This window comes from Anas platyrhynchos, chromosome 3, assembly GCF_047663525.1.
Source record: "Anas platyrhynchos isolate ZD024472 breed Pekin duck chromosome 3, IASCAAS_PekinDuck_T2T, whole genome shotgun sequence".
NCBI classification, from domain to species: domain Eukaryota; kingdom Metazoa; phylum Chordata; class Aves; order Anseriformes; family Anatidae; genus Anas; species Anas platyrhynchos.
In genome coordinates, this window is record NC_092589.1 from 5,075,552 (window position 1) to 5,096,701 (window position 21,150).

Here is a 21,150-nt window from a genome sequence, read left to right on the forward strand (position 1 = left end):
GGGACGCGACCCACAAGCAATTAAGGAAGTCTGAAGCTGCTCACTGGTGACACCATGGGAGTCCACTGCCGAACTCTTTGCTCAGCCTGTAACCAACACTGTGTAACAAACACACATCTTATGACTTGTGCACAGAACTGAACCAGGGAGCGATGCAAGCAAGACAGGAATTGTGGAAAAAAAAAAAAAAAACGTGTATCAGCTGAGAAGCCTTTAATGTGTTTGATGTCTTTACAAACTGAAGTTTAAAGAGCCATTAGATCCCTTGACATTCCTCAATACAGAAAACATCTTCTGCTCCTGTATCTATAGTTACAAGTTGCATGGTTAAATCTTATTTAAAATAATAACTTCATAAATAGTTGTTTTGGCTGCGGAGCCAGGGAATAAACCAGAGAATGGGATGAGGGATGGCCAGCAGGCGAAACGTTCTGCTGATAGCTCACCTTTCTTTTCCCCAGCTTTTAATCAACTTGTGAAGTCTCCACCTACTCCAAGGTAGGTTCATTTCAAAGAGCAACAAAACCAATAACCACAATTTAGATTAAGAGTTCAGTTTTTGATCAGATTCAAAGAATCATCTCCTCCTAAAAACTTTAAAATGCCAGGAAATAAAAGCCAGTGAGATCCGGTACTCAGGGCCAGAGCTTCAAGTAGGACAGCAGACTTGGATTTGCAAATTGGAGCTTGAAATTGTCTGTATGCTGGCAAGCTCGCTGCAAGAGAGCATGCTTTAAGAGGCACCTGGTAAGCTGCTAGACCTTGACAAACCGGCTTAGACACTAAGTATCAGCATAAAACTAGAAAGGGAAAACCAAAGACAAACACCACAACACTGAAAGATCTGTATCTTATATTTAAATACAGGAAGAGTAACTTGAAGGCTGGGTTATGAGAAGTGTGCCTAGTAGTTGAATCCTGCTTCTTTCTATTGTATTTGTCGATCTAATGCCATCTATGACATTCCTAATTGCACATCGCTGTGAAGTAAGTGGAACTGCTCGACTGAATCAGGCAAGCAGGGTTTGGCTGCAGTCATCGCTATGGATTAACACAGAGTCAAGAGCAGGAAAGAAGCTGGAGGTTAATGAAAGGTTTTAATACAGCTGCTTCCACAAAAGCACAAAACAGGAGGAAACGCAGCTGAAGATAAGACAACAAAACCTTTCGGAAGAGTTTAGTCTCTTTCCTACAAAGACAAAACAGGGTACCGGATCTATTAATTTGCCACAACTATCCGACAGCAATTGTCCTGAGCAGACAACCTGTTGGGTCTGCCGGTAGTTTGCTTTGAGACTGGCATTAAACAGAGCTGAAGCCACGCTGCTTAGCTGCGAATCTGCAAATACAGGTTAGGTTACAGTCCTGTTTTCTCCCTCTGGTTGGGATGACTGAAGAATATCTGAACATCTGCAGTAAAGTTGGTTTCCATGGATACTTCCACCTCTAACGCCTCTTCTGTGAACCTGTGTTCCAGCCAGAGCCCCTCTTGTGAGTATTTGGCAAAAAGCTGAACATTTTTGTAAAAATAAATTAGTATTGGTAGATATTTGTGGAAGTATTCCACTCAATCCTGAGTGACAGAAGTTCAAAAAGAAGCAACTGTGGCAACAGTCCAAGTTATTTCTTCCCTCTGAATTGTATTCTTTGCCAAATAATTTGCTAGATGGGGCAGAGGGGAGTGAGGGAAGAGAAAGATGCTCTTGATTTGACTAGAATTTAAGCAGCTGCCTGTGAACACAAAATTTGAAGGTGAAAATGATACCTGATCAATATATGAATGTTGTAGACAAAGCATTTGGAGATTTTTAGTTAAAAAGGAAAAAATGGATATGAACTCTAAGTGGGAAGAACATATAACAGCAGTGTCCACTGTCACATTGACTGATACAATAACTTTACTAATGAACTGGAAGTCAAAGCAAATTGTTTATTGAAACATACAGATGATCTTAAACTACGAAGCATGGAAAAATTGATTGCAAAGTGGATAATCATTCTTGAACAAGAAAATAAAGATGTGCATTAACTAGAGCTGAGACTGTAGACAAGAATTAGTGTCATAAAGGAATGAGTTGCTTCTCAGACCTGTTGCAAAACTACCGACCGAACACAGGGAAGTGTCCCAAGGCAGTTCACAGTTACACCTTACACATGCTGGAGATGTGGCGAGGAGGGGCCAGAAAAGCAGTTGTAGTGGACTACACAAAACAGCCTTTCAGACCATACTCCCAGGTACTCCCCCAGCCCACTACATGGTTGCTGGCAAAGCTGCAGACCCTGATGCTGAAGCATTTGCTGATTTTGTGAGTCAGATGATGTCATTTAATGGTGGAGAGAACAAAGACAGACAGCAGCCTTCAAGCTGCTGCCAAATTGGTACTGTGCCCAGCCAAGGAGCCTCCCCACGCACTATGCAGCAGGAGCACCTGTAGCTTTTCAGCTCAGGGGAAGCCCAGAGCAGCAAGCAAGGGAGAAAGGCAATGACTGAAGAGAAAAAACTGCCATGAAACGTTATTTTGGGCCACTACAAGAGCCAGAGAATGCTTTTACCAGAAATAATTGCTGGAAGAGCCCTGCAGTACATGCACATCATTATCACTATTGAGCTTTTGCGTGTATATGTAGAGAGCTATAGGGACTCCCGGGATAGCTCCATCCCAGAGACCTCACAGGGACTGCTTTCGCCGTGCATTAGATAAAGCAGTGCAGTTCTGATCACCTTTATGTATGCTGGAGAGATTCTCAAAATGATGCCAGTGATTTAAGCAATTAAATCTAAACTTTAAGCCAGTATTTACTATTAAGGGGTAAGGGAAAGAAAGGACACTAAGTCTCCCTGTAAATATAGGCATTGAAATACAGGCAAGAGTTTTAAATGGTAAAGAAGAGTACAAAACATGTAGAAATGGCTGTAAGACCCCCAAAATAATAATAATAATAATAAAACACATTTACTGGCAGCAATTATACAATGAGATAGCTGCACAGAAACCTAAGCAGAGAAAGCAGAAAAGCCAGCCTACAAGAAAAACTTTTTCTATAAAGGATGTGACCATCTCTAGTCTTCTGTTCAAGGGACACTTCAAGCTTCACACCAACCACTTAGAATTTTAATTTTATTGTCTGCCTAGTTCAAAGATGCCATTTGCAAGAAAAGAAGAAAAGAAAGAGAAAGAGAAGAGAAGAGAAAGAGAAGAGAAAGAAGATGCATTTCTTCTTTCTCTACTCATGCAATGGATCTTTTTAACAAGAAGTGGAACAAGCCTGCCAGAAACATTTAAAAGATAAATCTGCTCTGCAGCCAGAATAAAAGAAGGATGAACCAGCTACAATTAATTTTGGACCACCACTGAAATTATTCAAAAAGCCTTCCCATCTGATTTTAAAAACAAAACAAACAATCCCTTTGTTTATTCATAAACACTGGAGCAACTCTCAGAACACAGAATATGCAGTATTACATGATTCTCCCTAGCTGTCAGCCCCCCAGATTGGTATATAAGTAAATCTGAAACGCAGCAGGACCTTGAAATTCTCATCCTTCTGCCAGGCTTCTCGCTACCACAAAGTGCCTAACTGGGGAAGCTGCCTTTTCACGGAAGGTTAAGAACAGCAAATATACAGACCAGAACTGCAGGAAAAAGCAATTCAACCCAGGCAAGGTTTGCCAGCAGCAACCCCAAACCATTCCAGAGAGCAGGATAAGTCCATGGAGGAATAGCGGGGGAGCCGTAGCACTGCTTAGGAGCATCAAACAAGTGCAGATCCTGGAGGAGGCACTCCATGGCTCTCAGGAGCTCTGCCAGCATGCACTGCCTTCAGATGCAGACAGGACATGTCTCTGTCAGATCTAGGGGCTTAAAATTAACTGCTCTCTGTCAGAGGTGAGAATACAAAGTCTGCAATTTTATTTTATAAAGTGTAATACAAAGTGTAATTATTATGATGGTCATGATTTGAAATAAGCCAAGGCTTGTTTTATGTCATTTTTCATAAAACTAAGTAAAAAAAACCAAGAATATCAGCTTCCTATTTTTGAGCAATAACCAAAGTTACAGTAACAGTGAAACTTTGGAGTGTGAAAACATGGAATTTTAAGAGAAACCACTTTGTAACTTTAATTATTGCTACAAGGCATAACATAGAAATAAGTTTAGCCTTAAATTACTGCTATATTAAAATACTGCAGCATAAAAGTACATGCAAGTATTAAAACATTTAAAAAACAGTGCCTTGTCAATTCCAGCCATGCAGATCAAGGTCACATGCATGCCACTCTAACCTGATATCATTTTATTTCCAGATCTTATTTATTAAAAAAAAAAAAAAAAGTAAACCTCCACGATATGAATGACTTAACGCAGATGAAGAGAATTGGGCTCGGAGGCATTTGTTCACCCACTGTCAGATACTGAATATAACCAGTGTGACTCGTTCTATGCTCAGTGCAGGGAGGGAAAAAAAGCCACCGAGCTGTTTTAAGTCCTGGCATGGCTGAACGTCCTCCACCGTCCTGAAGGGAGCTGTGGCTTGGCAGCTCAGAAGGGAAGGCTGGAGAGGGGCGCAGCTTCCTGCGACTGACAGGCAGCTGGGAGGGAGAGGCCCAAGGCTGAGCCTCTCCTCCTGCCAGGGCAGCCTGACCCCAGACAGATTTCGACAGAGACAGCAGCAATTTGTTCTTTAACAAAGGAAGGAGGAGAAGTCGAATTTTAATTCCCCTCCAGGCAAAAAAAGGAGATCTGAAAGTGTTGTTAGAAGCAGGCAAGCAGCTGGCCCTGGGCAATGTGCATCACTCGCCTGGGCCCAGCTACATCCTCATCAGCAACCCCACGGCTGTGCCCTGGTCCTCACTCTTCCATTCATATCAGAGCTCAGGAGCGGGCTGTTAGCAGACATGCAAACAGTGTAAGCGTGCATCAAGCTGAGCACAATCCATCACTTCAGAACAGCACATTCACGTCTGCTCTTACTCTTGTTTTTCCATGTGTGTGCCAAATACAAAGTTCCAACCCTGTTTAACAAACAAACAGAGCTCTGAAATTAGTTTTCTTTTGACATCTGAAATTAATTTTGTTTAGAAATGCTCCATTAGAAGTGGTGCTGGAGACCTAGGGATGCAAAATGCTAACAATAACCAACTGATCCTGTCTACATTCTTCATTTTTCTTTTCAATTCGTGACACAATTAAAGATGCCAGCTTTTGCTGGAATTCAGGATAGCAGAAAATGTGGGAGCCTGAAGGAAAAAAAAAAAGACCAAAACTTCTCACTGGACAGGAAAATTGATTTGCATCCCAATCCATTAATTGCAGAGCTACTTCATTCTGCAGAAAGAGATTGGAAGCTGGCAGGCGAGCCTCTGCATTGGCACAGTCGTGCAGGGATCTCCTCCTGCCGAGGCTGGAGGGGCTCGTGGGCTTACCCCAGCGTGACAGAGAAGTCTCCAAGCCGGTCTAATGTTAGCAGGGAGAACAGACAAACGGCCCAAGGCTTTGCGGGCAGCGAGGCACTGACAGAGTGGTGAGTGTCATGGAAGTGGGGTGGGTTTTGTTATCTTGTTGAACCTCCTCTCTTTCTCCCCAGGGCTGTCAGCAGGTGAGGCCCTACGGTACTCAGCTGAGGAGTGCACACACCGAATTCCCAGGTAAGCTTACAAGAGGCCAGCCATGGGAACCTGCAGGAGGAACTGGAGCTGAGAAGACATGGGAGGGATTATTACAACTCTGAAGCAGATTATTGCCTTTTCTTTCTTTCTTTTTTGAAGTGCATTAAACTACAGCTAAGTGAACACCACTGCTGCCACCTCAAAAAATGCCCACAGAAAGCAATGCCAACAGAATGGCTGAAATAGAGGGCAAAGAAATGCTTTCCAATAGCAAAGTGCTATTACCAACCTGGGAAAGTGCTGGCACTTTGAATAGCTATGACCTGATAGCAGCATACGCAGAGCAGAAAGTGCCTTTAGTAGCTCTGAGGAGGTAAGTGTAGGAAGAGGTCTCTCTTGTTATTTTGCAGTTTTCAGTCACAGTAATCACAAATCTTTCAACCTAATGAATGCCGACTTTCAAATATCTTACCCTAAGCCCCATACAGCTCTGAATTGCAGTTACACTTTTTCAAGTTACCATATTAATTTGACTACATCATTCAGTTTTTCTTTGTTTTTCCATCTTGCTTAATTGCCTTAAACTTATTTATTTTCCTTTATTATGCAGCGCTTTTCATTGCTGTTTCTGAGGCAAGAAATCATACTGATTTTGTGCTTTTCAGAGAATTTTAGTGAGATGAAAGACATCAGCAAAGAGCATATCGAACAAAATTGCCAGTGAAATGATGGATATCTACTAAAGAGCTAGAAGCAGATGGCCTTTGTTTCTATTCCAAGCATAACAGCAGATAAAACTCAAATTACAATTCTACAATACTAAGGTTATTCAAAAAAAAAAAAAAAAAGGCAATTTCTATGTGGATGATTAGCCTATAAAAATCAGGCCCTTTAAAAAAAACACAGGGTTCATCCAGTAAACAGACAACTAGAGAAGATGGCACCAATCTGAAGTCTCACCAGTAAGAGCAGGAGTTTCAGTGCTGCACCCGCCCTGACAACATTACGGTTTCACAGCCACAGGACCCATACACACAGCCACGACAACTGCTGCAGCACCCCCAGGACACAAGCAAACACAGCTAAACATTACAGAAGACAAAAATCGTTTTTTGTAATCTCTTAAACAACATTTGCCTGGGACAGTAATTGCAAAGGAGGAAAGCCAGAAACACATGCTCTAAGAATAAATGAATTTTCAGGAGGTTCAGGAGAAACTCGAGCTTTCAGGCTCCCAGTGCTGTACGGTGTACTGGATCTGCAGCAGCAGGATGAGGTGGTCCCCACACAGCCTTCTGCCTGCACCCAGGGCTGATGAGGGTGAACTTAACAGGCTTCCCAATGTTTCCCATCTTCACAATGTACATAAACATGTATTTATCACTACTTTTCTAAAGTTTACAGATAAACCTCAGAGAAAGAGTTGGTATAGCAGCAGCCTACAGCCCCTGCAATGGGAACCTCTTCCCGTGGTGGCACTACACACCATATTTAGCTTTTTAGGACATTTAAACTACAATTTCCCATTTGGGGGGCTACAACTGAATGTCCAAATTCCTTGAGACAGAGACAAGAGGCATAGAAAAAACTCTTAATACATCTTTGAAACTAAGTATACTGTAGTATTTCAATTAAAAGGAAACAAAAGTGTATGTTGGCCACTCCCTATCTTATATTTCATCAATACATATAACTGCCCCCCCACTCCCACAAAAAAAAAAAAAATATATTAAGGAATTCTTAATTAAGAACTGACCTCTCACTTCCAACTCCATCTGTAAATTAAAAATAACTATGCTCTTAAATACTTTTGTAATTTCTTGCATTGAAGGCAGCTCTTGAGTTTCCAAGTAAGATAAGTTTAAAGGACTTTCAACAACAAACGACAACATGCTGTGAAAAATAAGGGGAAAAATTACTGAAGTGCCTATTTGGTATATAAAGGTCAACTCTTGTGATGCTTGGAGACTAAAAGGCACTGTTGTACCCAAACAAATTAAGAAATTCATGAGGATTTCAAGGGAATGGAATGTATTCGCTCGTGTCCAGTTAGAACAGCAGAGAGTTACAATATTCCCGTTCCATTTTTCTTTCAGCAACTACTGAATTAGTGCACAGCTCCACTAATGGCTCTTGAAGATTTATATAGTGCAGGCCCAGCAGGAATGTGGTGGGACTGTCCAGAAAGCTAACAGCCTGAATAAGCTTCAGAAAAGCGGACTAAAATCACTGCTTTTGTACCTGCAAAGACAGAAGTCAAAACCCAGGGCGCTCCATGCCATTGTCCCAAATGCACCAGCAGCTTACCCCTGATGCTGTGCGCATCCTCCTTCCAGCACAAGGCTGCTGGTGCACCCAGCTGTGATGCCAGCCAGAGCCCCCTCCACACCTCCTCTTCTCAGCCTGCCTCTCTGCACACGTGTGTTGCTGGTCCCGAGGCCCTGAGCTGTTCCTGCTTACCAGAGATGCTGCCAGAAGTTGTGAAGATGGATTTGTTTGGCAAGATTTCAATTCCGTTATTATTCTAACTCCTCTTTTTCTGTAACACAATATTATCAATCTGATCTCTGCTCTTCGAGCAATCAGATCCAAATGCTCTCTGCTCATCTGTTTTCTAATCAGTCTTGGTTCTAATTTGCTTGATTATTCAGAGCCCTTCCACTCTAAATTCAGCATGTTCAAATTCAAACTGGCATAAATTGATTATTTTTGTATCACTCTAAAGACAGCTGCCGGCAGCCAAACAGGTATCAATTGCTTGTTTATAAAATGTCTCCAGAACAGTGAAGAGTTGCTAGAGGGTGCTTCCACATGACTACAAATAGGACGGGATATTTACCTAGGTACTTACAATTTAGGGAAAGCTGGAAATTGGTGGGCTCCCTCACACATTCACTCTCCTGCCCCAAGCTTTGTACCTCTGCCTTAATTTACACAGGACCTAACTCTCCAGCGTCCAGGAGGAAACTTCAGTGTTTGACTTCAGGTCAAGCTCAGCTGGAGACAGCTGCCTCAGGAGAAGCTGGGCCATACCCCTCTGCCCTCGCAGCAATGCTGGCAGCCTGCAGAGACAGCTGGCAGAAGGGCTTCCCCACCAGCAACACCACCAGGCTCTAACCCTACGGCCTTGTGCACACGGAGGGTCCCGCTGCTTTTCCAGTGGGAGTACTCTGCCTCAAAGGAGAACGGGATTGTTTTTCCTTTACACTTGCACATGATTGGTTTTGTGCATGAATATTTATTTATTTTTGCTAGCTGCAAGCATTGAGCTCACATTTTGAACCCACCCAGGATGGAAACCATTCATGAGTATCTTCTATAAAAATTACAGGTAGATGTTGTGCCATTATGTATAGAAATACAACATACTTGAAGAAATGTGAAAGCAGATGGGCTATTTCTGCCCCACCCCACATGATTGCACTTTATCATAAGTTAAAAGCAACTATGAAGCAATTACATTTACAAGGCACACTCTTTGGTAGATACTTTCAAAAAAAAAAAAAAAAGAAAAAAAAGATTTTTACTCCTAGATTCACATGCCTATTTTATCACAAGCACCCAAACCACTTTGAATGTATCAACATTGCTGAAAATACCAATGAACCCTGTGTGCCTTTATGTTTTATTATTTTATAGAACTTGTATTTAAGCAGATCAGCATACTGCAAAGTTGTGCCTGAGGTACTGAGTGGTGACACCATTGTGAACTCTGGGTCTTGAAACAGTATCAGAAATGAAACTGGAAAGCTAGTGACTGATTCATCTATTATTGCCACTTGATATATCAAGTACTTTTCATACTAGAAACCCATGCATCTTAACTACGTTGCAATTACACCATACACTACAATTATTCTCAGCTACATGTTAAACTCTTTACCTACGTAAGTGGCTATCACACACATTCTGTGCCTAACTATGAAGCAATTGTTATTTGTCACCCTTATCATGGGAGTGTTTTTCAGAGTAATTAATGACCCTGATTAAAGTATGACCATGCTGCCCAGATTAGTCATTTTATTGACACATGTGGACTAAAAAATATGCCAAAAATCTATAGCACAGGTAGGTCACAAAAACAAACCACAGAGCACTATAAAAATACTCAGAGTAACACTAATAAAGTACTGAACACTTAACGTGGATGGGGCTTATGCAGGATGGAGACTGACCTTTCCAATAACTTCACATGCAACAAATGTTTTTGGAAATTTCCCAAGCAGAGTAACTAACAAGACCGTTTCCTATAGAGCTCTACACGATCTACATCATGGTTCTTCGATTTTCCTTATGAAAAGTCTACACAAAGAAAAATGACTGCTTTACACCATTTTCCCCCCCAATCAGCTCAAATAAATTGTACAGAAATTGAACTGTTTATGATTAGTGAATGTCAATCAGTCACCTAAGGTTAGCACTCATGATCCTAATGGCTCCCCAAGCTCCTGGCATTAATCACTCACTCACACCCTTACTCACACACTGACTGTTGCACTGATTTATTACTTGGGCAAAGCAGCATTTATTCTGTACATAAATACATCTCCTTTATTGGCACGGGATCCACTCAATACCTGACTAATTGTAATCCCCCTTGGAGGAATAATAATAAAAAACTGGAACAGTCAGGAACAACAACAGTTGAGGTATCTATAGCTGAAGAATGGATCTGTCTCATCAGGACAGCAGCGCGGCTGGCTAACCAGATGGGATGTCAGGGCAGAAGTAAGGAAAGAGGCTGCCTTTTGCAGAGCAAGAGCTACGCAGCTCTGGGATGTAAATGAAGGGGGAAACCATTTACTGAGCTCTGCTCAGCAACACTGCCCTTCTGTAAAATGCTGTGTTTCACCATCACAGCACAAGGACATCTATCCTGGCATATCAACATGACAGCAGGAGGAAGACCAATCCCGTGGCATCACTCAACAGACGACAGCGATGGAGACGTGCCATCCGGAGGTTTAAGGATGAGCACACCACAGGGAGAAGCCCACAGCGAGGCACCAGCCGCTTCCCTTCTCTGCTGGGCCCTTCTCCACCCACACATCCCTTATCCAGCCTCCGACAGCCCTGGCCTTACTAGGAGGGTATCACAGGCTTGCAAGTTGTAATTTACAAGCAATGTTTCTCTTAAGACACAATGAGCTCAGCTCTGTCCCGTAGCTTTGATTACGCTGTATTTCCAGGCTACAGTCAGGACACAAATGTGCTCTGAAGCTGTAAGACTCCTACTCTGCTGTTTGACTCAGGTTCATCCCTTCTGCTGAGGTTGCGTAGCCTCTGTGACTTCCATGACTGCATCTTACTGAATTCCAAAATGGTTCAACCCTTAATTTAACCCTAAGTTACCCTTAATTTAAGTGAAGTGTCAGAATGGGTTGTTTCTTTGGGAAATTCTGCAAGTACATGCACAACTATCTTAAACCACTTCCAGAGAACGTAGAATATGACCCTTGGGGAGAAGAGTTGTGGCTGAAGTACCTAGATAATGGCACCACTCTTCTTCATAAGTAAAGGCAAAAAAAAAAAAAAAAAAGATCAGCTTGACTAAATTAATTTACTTCAACCTCAGCGCTTGTCAATAGCAAACCAATCATTCTAGCTGGAACTCTATTCAGTGAAGTATAGATACAAGCAATAACTCATCAGTAAGTTCTGGATGAAAATGTGAAAATGAAGCTTCTTAGTCGTTTAAGTCACTGTCTCACGAACTATCTGTGTTTTGTATGTAATGCAAATATTCCCTTTGGATGGGTTTTCCAGAGTCACCAGCATCAATATAACTTTACTTCCACTCCTGTCGTTCCAGTTTTAACACAGATTTCTCTTCAAGTATATTTAGGGCAATGCCAGTTGTTATCTGGATTATATGAATATTCATAACCTTAAAAGATAGCATGAACTACAGAAACTCTTTTCACTCCAAACAGTTCAGAGGGTAGATAAATCTCGCCATGTATAGCCAACTGACAACACGAAGTACCATTCTTGCTACATGCATTTAGGTTGCCATTTGGCAAGGAACACTCGTGCATGCAGCAGATGATATACTGCCTGTGCTGAAGAAGCCAGAGCTCAATTATATTGACTTCTGTGGAGTAATGATTTTGTCCAAGGTTTTTAAGGTTAGTCACATGGGTAGAAGCTTTGCTGAACCAAAGCATCAGAGATGAAAATCATCCATCATTTATGTGTCTCAGGCTTTCAGATCAACTAATCTTCCTCGGAAGCTCATGTCCTGCAAACAAACAAATGTGCAAGCTGACTTGCCCTATTTTCTTCTTATGAAAGTGGCAGAAAATCCACTAGTTTTGCTTGGTTTGTTGCTATTCAGTTATTAAAATGAGTGCGCTCTACTTCCAAAGATTTATTTTTTTTTTCAAACCAAGTTCAACAGAAAATACTGTGATATAAAACCCTAGTCTAGTGACATCCCAAACAAAACAAAATAACCTGCTTATGACAGATTATATAGTTTAACATCCCCATCCTCCAAACTCACAAGAGAAGACAAAATAGAAGGCAGGGGAAGGTCAAGAGGAGAAAGTGTGTCCTTATGTTTTCAGCTTTAGAGGAGAATGACAGAGTAACAGTAGCATGGGGCTGCCAGGCACGGGGCAAACCAAGTTCTGCCATCTCTGCGCTGCAGCTGTGGGATGTGGATGAAGAGGGGTGAATAATTACCAAACTGCAAATAGCCTAAACACATCTACTTTCAGCCTGTCCAACTGCAAGGACCACTGCAGGTACTTTGATGTTTGCCAGATTCAAACAGCACTAAATGGGAGTCAAATTCTATTTTTTTCCTCGTCAGGAATATATTCAGTTAACGTAATAATCATAAATTTAACATTTAAATTAAATAGTTAGCTAATGCAAATATCATCTTGACACTATTAACCCTGCAGCAATTAGATACTGGTCTACAGCACAAAATTTAGATCCCCCATTCAAATTAGGACTTTCTGATTGCTTATGTTTAATTTATAAATAACAAAAAAATCCATTTTCCAAATATGAATTCTGCTTTGATTTGTTTCAAAACCCCCCTCTTCCTGCAGCAGCCAGTCCTCACAGAAGCTTTGAGTACACATCTCCTGAACAGACTGCAGCTCCACAGCTGTGAAGCCACGACCTCATCGAGGTCACAGACTTAGGATGGGATGGTTTACAAAGAAGACAAGAAGTTTAAAAAGAAGCTAAGGAGGAGGCAAGGGAGCTATCAAGAAAAAGCTCTTCTTGCATCTGAAAAAAGTGAAGTCATACTTCATTCCAAGAGTGGCTTTCTTTTTACTGCCAACTGAAACAACTTCTTTGCATAAGCAGAAGAGATCACATCCCATCCAAAGCCGTCCTACACACCACACACATATCTATAATTGGTAGTGTTCAAACTATGTTTACTGTGAACAAATCATGGAAGACATCAGTCCTAGCAAGTGCTATGTCATTTGCTAGGTCTGGGCTCAGGCTCCTGCTGATGGTGGTCTCTCTCCTCTATAATTGAAGATGAAGAATGGGTCTCTGATGCAGTTTCTGTTGGTAAATTTTAAAAATTAAAGATTAGGAAGTATAGCTCTTGAAAGCATGCCCTCCTTATTGCTTGAGATAAGACACTCGATAGAGTCTGAAGCATCTTAAAGTAATCATTCTTGCTACAATTTGTTTAGAGATGTACTAACCTAAGGAAAGTTTCTTGGGAGCTGAAAGATAGTTGAAATTGAACTTTTAAGAACATAAAAATGTGGCCACATAAATTAGTACAAAGCAGAAAGTATTTAGAAATTGAACCAGTATCTTTGGTGGTTGTTTTTGCTCATTTTTATCCTGACACAGGAAACCTGAATAATGTGCACTCAAAAGAGGCTATATTTAGGCAGAATCCTGCCTAGATATCTCTGCCGGTTATTAATGCTGTCGGGCATGATAAAGTACTGTATCAGATTTGTCTGTGTTTGCTATTCTCTCGATTTAAGCGATTTGGGCTGAAAATTTTCGCATGGAGTTTCTACGTCAAGCTCAATCACTTGGAAATATTTAGGCAAGAGGGAAGCAGCTGCTGCCAATGAAAGTTCTCAGTGACTATGAGTTGCCTCCAACCTCTGGCCCAACTTCTCTCCCAAAATAAACTTGGAAATCTTCTCTGACTTCTGTTATACCTCCTGTGGGGAAAGAACTTCAAATTTAGCACAAAGGATCAGTGGATATCCACAATTCTATTCTGTTGAAAAAAATCCATCCAAATCTGGGCTTTGGTTTTTATCTTTTAGCTTTATCAGAGTATGACCTTCATTAGCTTGATGTTAGCCTTACTGATGCCAACAAAATACTCTATTATCTCCATGGGAGAAAACTCTAGAGTTTCATCAATGTTATCTTCCATTCAGAATAATCTTTCATTAGAAATAATTTTCTGTAACAAGATCACCACCACAGGCATCTCATACTGAGAACAAGGGGAGTCTTCTTGCTTTCATTTGAACAAATTGCTGTTAGTTCCATGGAAATAAGGACCATAAGTTTAAGAAGAACCTTAATATTGACAATGCCTTTCATGACAACTGAAATTCCTAGTCTAGCCAACATTTACATTGCTGCTTCACAGGATGGCTCGCCTTTGCAGAGGGCTTTGCATTCAGGACTAGACACTCCCAGAAATCCCGAGCCAACAACGCTTTCCTTACACGTTTACAACTACTCACATCTGCTGCATTTCCCTTGTTTTATAAAGCCACGGGATGGTTATTCAGAGTCCAGCTTGCTTTTGTTTGTAGTTCCAGATGTGAAGGGGTGTTCATGACTTTGAGTTAAACTGTAAAACCCCGATCTGTTAATAATTAGCACTCCAGGCCCCTTCAAGCTTCAGGATGAATGCTACCCTTTAACGGGCTGTGTCCTTCCTAGAGTATGAAGGAAAGGGGCCTCCTCACTTGTCCACTTTCAGACTGCTAAAAGAGCACCTCCACTGGAACAAGCAGGCACTCTACCCCTCTAGCCTGGGGCAAGCAGGACTAGGAGGATTACTGTACTCCCACTGTTCCGCAAGTAGGAGGAAGATCAGCATTGGCTTCACAGTATTTGATGACGTGCTGCATCACTGTTCTTGTGCCATAGACAGGAATTTCATCAGCACTTGTAATAAAGAAGTCATGATGAAGACAGCAATGCTCTGGGACTCCCCAGCTTTTGGGGACTTTTTTTTTTTTTTTAAGTTTTCCAGGGCTTGCCATTATGAGCTTGGTCACACCAGGCAGACTTCATGTCTTCTTCCCTGATAACTCCAGCAGTTCAATGGTGGGCAAGGTTGAACATTAAATACAATTAGCTGTAACACAGAGATTAATACCAGCTATCTTCCATTAAGTGGAAGCACCTCACAATTAGAGGCAGTTTAAAAGCACATTGAATGAAGGGACTTGCATCCAGGAATAAAAATTACCCTTATTATTGTTATTGATGGACAAGTACTCATTCAAATCTAGTATTGTGGACAAACTGAACAGCAGGATTGCAAAAGCAAGTCACAAAGCAAATCTAAGTAATGTTTACCACCACCATCAAAAGAAGAATCCTTGAATTTCATTTGAGATCAACTGTTCGGAGAAAAATCCACAAGTGCTGTTGGTTAGGGACAAGCAGATGACTACTAGAGCCAGTCACAGCCCCATACAATCCCTGGAAAATTGTATTTGCTTTTTTAGATGACTTAAGCAAATTTCTTGCTAAAGCAAACCAAGTAACCAGCCCTCAGAAGTTTTAGGTTTCCAGTTAATCAGGTACTGGTTTTGCATTGACAAAGTTGCTACAGAAAGTTGCTGAGACTCCCTGCCACCCAACTGGAAATTGTATTTTGGCTTGTACACCTTACTCCACTCAAGCACAGACTACATAGAAATGTTTAGTTCGCCTTTTATCTCTCCCAAAATCCGCGAAGATTTGCAGATTTGTTATGGTATGACATTGCTCAGCCATCTGAGTTGAGAGCTGTTGTGAGTTCCTGGCATGATACCCCTCTGCATCATTTACTGTATGTGGCCAATTGATTTTTCTTCCCCTATGCATGTATCCATTAACCTCAGTTAAATGATTTTTTAATGAAGAACACTCGTGTTCCTAGAACAGCTCACTGTTCAGAGCAAACCAGTTCTTTTAAAAGAACATTCCTTAATCAACTCATTTCTATACAGACAACGTGCTAGTTGCCTTAAGAAATAAATAAGTAGCCTATAGCCTCCATAGAAAAGCAGAAGGGTAGAGAGAGAACTTAAAAGGAGATTTTTTCTCCATAACAAATAGACCTTGGAACTGAAAATTATAGGTCAAAAAAACACAGATACTTCAATAGCACATCTTGAACAGAATACATCTCAAACAGATCTTTTTATTTATTTATTTTTAATTTAACATCTAATGCCAGGTCTGTTTGCAGACGTCTGTAGGCTCCTGGTGAAATAAATGTAACTGAATCAAATGATATCAGCTGCTGCTACTATCAGTACCAGTACCCCCTGAATGCTACAGCTCATCTGCAACGACCCCGAAGGCCTCTTCAGTGTGGACATCCACAGCATGGCCTGAATTGTACTGGATGGTTTCACATGTGCAAGTAGAAGCACAATCTGAATTAGCCTGCAAATCGTGCCACGAGGTGAGTCAAGAAGTCATTGCACCACTCAGACAAATATGCACCAAGAACCACGTCCTGCCCATGTTCATAAAACCCCATTTACGGGCTTTCAGGGGGAGGTGGCATGCCCTGACCTGGTGCTGAGTGACCCCTGATGCTCCACGTGGTTCACGCCGAGTCTGGAGAGAGGCAGGCCAGCTCACAGGCTCAGGCTGGGGCACGTGGGCACAGTGCAGTGCTGTTGTCGGGCAAGATGCTGCTTTGAGCTCATTTTTGTTTTTCAGGTATTATGCACATTCAGAGGGAATATTAAAACAGATAATGAACAGTACAGAATCACCACGATGGCGCTGCTGTAACACAATGCCAAAAATCTTTTTCTTTTATGTTCACAAAAGCTGCTCTCGCTAGTGTTAGTGCTGTGCAGAGCTGTCACACATTCCTTGCCTTGCTAAGCCTGATATTTGTTAGAGTGTTGAGGGGGGAAAAAACACCATAGCATTTTGATTTAAGATTTAAATGTGACAGCCTATCAGACAAGCTTGACACATGTTTAATCATCTAACTGTTCTTCACATGGCATTCAGACTGGTGACACAGGGTAAAGGCTTTTCTTTTTGGACGTTCTGCCAGACTGTGTTGTGTGACTCTCCCCAGGGAAACAGCTCAGAATGCCAAATGAAAATTAACCTGGCTCTTTTGGATCTGAGCCCACATGTGCTGGACATGCCATACTGGAGACTGCATGAGGACAAAATGAGACAAGCATGGGTTTGGGAGAAAAAGATGGCATGCCATGGACAATACCACATAACATATATAACATTACTTGGAATATCTTCTCCAGCATTTGCTTTAAACTTAAGTGATTAAAGAGACCCTCTTCTGAACAACTTTAAAATGAGTGCACATTTTCCTCCCCTAAGTGGGTTTCTTCCCCTCCACCCCCAAGGTAAGTGTACAGTACTGCAGAGTCCCTTCAAGCAAGGCTCTGTAATTGCAACTGCTTTATTGCCAGAGTGAGGGGTTTCATTCAATCAGGGAGGGAAACGCAAATCTTCTGGCCCCAAGCTTTAAGGGGATTCATTACTGTGTGAAACAGCTGATGAAGCAAGTCTCAAAAATGGCTTTCACTCCCAATATCGCCTCATTAGTAGCACAAACTGTCATGCTAGAAAATTCAAATGAATTCAAGCCAACCAACCCTCTTAATGGTGCCAGGCATAGTTTCTCTTGTTAAATAATATATTTTCCTCAGTCACAGCAGAACATCTCACCTACTTTCAAGCTTTATAAAAAAAAGTAGTATTTGCGTAATCCCCATCATATCAAAGAACATTTTTAATATCAGCTGCAGGAAAGGGGTCACTCTCATTGCTGGTAGTTTCCACTAGCAAAGTGGATATAACTTAATTCTACCTAAACAAGCAGTGCAATATATTATATTTTACCACAGACAGATAGTGTGCGCGTATGTATATGTATCTCTCTCCAAATACAACACCAGACACTCAACAAGACTCCACGAATACTCATGTATCATTTTAAAGCGAATTACTTCAAGCCATGTACCACCTACTTTATCTCCAAACCCGCCATTTATTTAACACACCTTGAAAAAAAAATCCTCAGGTTAACATTACTTACCCAAATAATTGATTTAAAGCTCAAAATCAAGAAATCCACTATATGAAAGAAGTGTGCTGATACCCGAAGATGACAAGTAGAATATTTCAAAAAGTGGAAGGTGAACATCTACCCCATTTTACTTAGTGTGCGAAACGACAATGTGTTTCCATTTGCCAATGCTTGTAGTTAACAGACAAAGCTCAGAACAAACAAACAACAAAAATAGCAGACACGACACACACAAAAAAACCCCTTCTCAGTCTCTGAAGATCCATTCTACTCCAGATAAGCAACCCAAGTGCACAAACAGCTCTGTACCTCTTGTTCCAGCTCTGATAGTTCCAAGTACATATCTTGTCCACTTAGTGTCAGCAGATTTCTTTTTCTCCATGATGTCTTGTAGCAATTAATTTCTTCGGATTCATCAGTCCATATCTGGGAAAAGCAGTTGCTTCCCCTTATCAATCTTTTGTTCCTAGTGAACATTGCCTTCTTCACTGTTCAAATACTCAGAAGAGAAACTCTAGTTTCTCTAGATCATGTATTTTATTTAGTTGTCATGCGGTACTTATTTATCTATGTATCTATTGGAAAATTCAATTTTTTCCAGTATCTTTATACAAGGATTATTTTTTTCCTCCAGACCCTAAATCATCCTTATCATCTTTTTCTGAACTCTCTTGTTCTGTACCATCCTTTTAGTGGGGAGCTGAATGGGATTACATAATATATTTGAAATAAGGTCACACTGTCAGCCACACTACAGCTCGAGCATTCTTTCCGTGTTCTCTTTCAACGGCCAGAAGGCAGCTGGGGAAAGTTGAATGCAGATGACTTCTAAGTTATCACGGAAATGCTTCTATGAACCTGACAAAGTTACAAATAACAGCCAGAGATTCAATCCTGAATAGGCACCCTTATACACCACCTCTGGACCTACACCCAGGAACAGAGAGAGGGGCAGAAATTTGCATTGACAACTGCATGAACGAGCACTGAATTCATAAAGCAGGACTGCGAGTGCACGTCTTCATGTTTGCCCTTTCTGTAATTCTAGAACAAGTCAGGCCAGTGGCTTTTTGGCCATATACCATGACAAGCACCTTGGTGTCAGCAAGACTGAAGCCCTGCAACCCTTTGTGAGTTCCCTGAATGTCCCAGGGAATTAAGAACAACAGGTAGGGGAGATGTGCACACAGGCAGCAGGACAGATGCTGGAAGCTGCTGTACAGCCATGCCCACTGTCTCTGGAAACATCTGTACAACCCAACTGGTTCATTTCTGAACCTTGAACAGTTCTGACCTAACGGAAAGCTTTGAAGAAATAAACCCCACAAGGTGCCATGGTGTAGTTATGGATTCAAGAAGAAGCACCACTATTACCGCAACAAAGTTGATACTAACCAATATTCACTTAATTGCCTACTAAGCAATGAAACTTGAATGGTTTTACAGAATACGCAGGATTTAAATCTAAACCCAGCTATTCAAACAGGGTAACAAGATCAAGGAATAAGCTGTGAAAATGGGCAAAGATGCCACTAATCAGAGTGTAGTTTCTCTAACTTACAGCCACGGTTATGTGAACGAGAGACAAGTTTCAAAAGGCCAGGGATTTACAAGCTGCATGGTAGTTCATTAATCCACTAACTGCATATTAGAAAATAAATCAGTCAAACAGCTGAGAATCTGACTTAATGATTCTGTAATTGTTTGTCTCTCCAAACCGTCATCATATTTGGATCAAACAGCTTTTGCTGTCACGCCACAGAAGAGGATATTCTCCCAGCTCCACATAACAGCTGGCTTTAACAGCTTTGATGCAAAGATTTCTCTTGTGATTTATTCCTACCATCTGATAATCATTTCTGAGCGAGAGCAGAAATATTGGCCTTCCGTCAAAGAAAGCTAACATGCAAGTGTAGCTAGCAATCTACATAACCCTTCTGAAATCATTACGGCAAGTCTCAAATCACCAGCCTAATTGATGCTGAGGGGGCCCAAGCTCCTGCGCCTTACCACATAACATGGCAGCTGCCATTTCTGGGAGCAGACGGGCTGACTTCTAGGCTGCTGGCTCTCAGTCACAGGCTGGCTTTGGGGCACAGGTAAAGAGATTCAGTCCAACCAGCTTACTGGCTGGGCTCAAACCAGACTGCCCCAAATTAATACAACTGGTTAACTGGGCTGGTTGTGTTTCACCTGGGAGAGAATGTTGGTCAGCTGGGGTAATTAGTCTGGGTTAAAAGAAAATGCAGGGGGGAGGGGTGACAACAGCCTGGAATTTGTTTGTGAGCAAGAGCATAGGACTACAGCTCACAGACCTTCCAGCAAGTGATTCCAGCTGCTGATTCCCGGCATCATCAACACCAGATAGAAGCACATTTTATTTCTCCCTAAAGAGAGGCATGTTCCTGGGGTCAAATGCCAATTGTTCTTTAACTGCTGAGGTGGAGATTCACATCCAAGACCGAGCCGAACTCCTGCTGAACAGCATTTTACATTGGGCAAAGCGCACCAAGTCCAGGCCTGGGCAGGGGGTGCAGTGGTGGAAGTTCAGGTGAGCTGAGAAGGAAGCTGCCCTTTGGGAAGCACTGAGCTTCACCAACAGCAGTGTCAGGGTACTGCAAAAAACTTAGCCTCTTCTGCACCTTAAATGTCTAAGTAATGAGAGACACCAAACCAGATCCTGATCCACTATTTCATTAACGTGGTCCCTGAAAGTCACTACCCATAGTTGACTAAGAAGTTCTTTTGGGAAAACAAAAAAAAAAAAATAAAAATCTACATTATCATCTCAATATTCACAAATACCTTTTACATCTGCACGTAGATGACTGATGCGCATGATTTATATGAACTGCAGAGTCCTCTGGCACATTTGGCTCAGGAATAGGTACTACATTTGAAAGTAAAATCAGCTTAAGGTATTATATAATTGGATGAATAATCAAAAAAAAAGCTCATTAAAGCATCAAAGTGTGCTGATATAGCAAAATGCTCTCCTCTGACCTTCGTTGTTTTGCATTGTCCATTTTGACTAACTGCTTCTCGCCTTCTGCAAAGAGAATAAACTCAGCATTTAAAATTATTACACACTCACACCCCCCTTGGCTATTTCTTTTATCCTTTAGTGGTGTCTACACCCTGGTGAGATCTTGCAAGTTAACCCTGTGAGATTCACAGTTACAAGAGGCAATCAGGACAAAAATGAAAGTGCTCTAGTCAGCAACGACGTAGAATGGCATTAACTCACCCTCCTATCCATATCACAGACACAACC

The 21,150-nt window shown here is 41.5% G+C and overlaps 1 long non-coding RNA gene across 1 annotated transcript; it reads left to right on the forward strand.

Annotated features, from left to right (window-relative positions):
- Positions 1-1,321: 1,321 nt before the first annotated feature.
- Positions 1,322-11,069, forward strand: LOC140002077 (uncharacterized). Its single transcript, XR_011807927.1, has 3 exons — positions 1,322-1,491; positions 5,587-5,647; positions 7,705-11,069. It is a non-coding gene; the product is annotated as an uncharacterized lncRNA (long non-coding RNA).
- The last annotated feature ends 10,081 nt before the right edge of the window (positions 11,070-21,150 follow it).